Consider the following 1,315-nt stretch of genomic DNA (forward strand, 5'->3'; position numbering starts at 1 on the left):
ATTGAGGATCCAGCAGCGCCCTGGAAGGTTCTGGAAGGTTTCCCTTCTATCTCTGGGTGCTTTGTGCCTCATTCAATGCAGAACTGAGGATTCAGCAGTGACCTGGAAGGTTCTGGAAGCTTTCCCCGTTATCTCTGGGTGCTTTGTGCCTCATTTAATGCAGAATTGAGGATTCAGCAGCGCCCTGGAAGGTTCTGGAAGCTTTCCCTGGTATCTCTGGGTAATTTGTGCCTCATTCAATGCAGAATTGAGGATCCAGCAGTGCCCTGGAAGGTTCTGGAAGCTTTCCCCGTTATCTCTGGGTGCTTTGTGCCTCATTCAATGCAGAACTGAGGATTCAGCAGTGACCTGGAAGGTTCTGGAAGCTTTCCCCGTTATCTCTGGGTGCTTTGTGCCTCATTTAATGCAGAATTGAGGATCCAGCAGTGCCCTGGAAGGTTCTGGAAGCTTTCCCCGTTATCTCTGGGTAATTTGTGCCTCATTCAATGCAGAACTGAGGATTCAGCAGTGACCTGGAAGGTTCTGGAAGCTTTCCCTGGTATCTCTGGGTAATTTGTGCCTCATTTAATGCAGAATTGAGGATTCAGCAGTGACCTGGAAGGTTCTGGAAGGTTTCCCCATTATCTCTGGGTGCTTTGTGCCTCATTTAATGCAGAATTGAGCAGCCAGCAGTGACCTGGAAGGTTCTGGAAGGGAAATTAAAGCATGGAAGAATCCTCTGAACCTATCCTTTGTTCCCAATTAACCTTTACAAAGATAAATTCTAACAAAAACTGAGCAAAGCAAAGCACGGGAGGACCCTTTGAACCCATCCTTTGTTCCCAATTAACCTTTATTAGTCTTAGGTTGATTTAGGAGTGTTTGAATTAAAGCTTTGAGGATGTTGCTTTTTTGACAGGAAATTTCTGCTTGCAGTTAAGCCTGAAAGAGTTTTGCAATAACGACCTTTGAAGTGTAATTTAAAAATAAAATATAATGTAAATAAACTCTAGCTTTAGAATGTATAAAATGGAAACGTGCTTATCTCAGGCCCTGGCAAAACAGTGAAAAGCAGCCTGAGAGAGGAAGATGAGCATCAACTCAAGGATTAACATCACTGTTAATAATGATTAATTAACACTGTTAATAATAATTAATTAATAACAAAATATCGGCCTAGTCAAGCTCCTCATTTATAACAACTGCATGGGAAATGCTGCAGCTGTGGGTGCAAAAGGAAACCCCAAAGCCAAACCCCAAACCCAAACCCAGCCTGGCCAGGGCCTCACCCCAAACCCAAACTCAAACCCCAAACCCAAACCCCAAACCCAAACCC

The sequence above is a fragment of the Agelaius tricolor genome, unplaced genomic scaffold (genome assembly GCF_023055355.1).
Source record: "Agelaius tricolor isolate 1412-34295 unplaced genomic scaffold, bAgeTri1.0.p SCAF_87, whole genome shotgun sequence".
NCBI lineage: Eukaryota > Metazoa > Chordata > Aves > Passeriformes > Icteridae > Agelaius > Agelaius tricolor.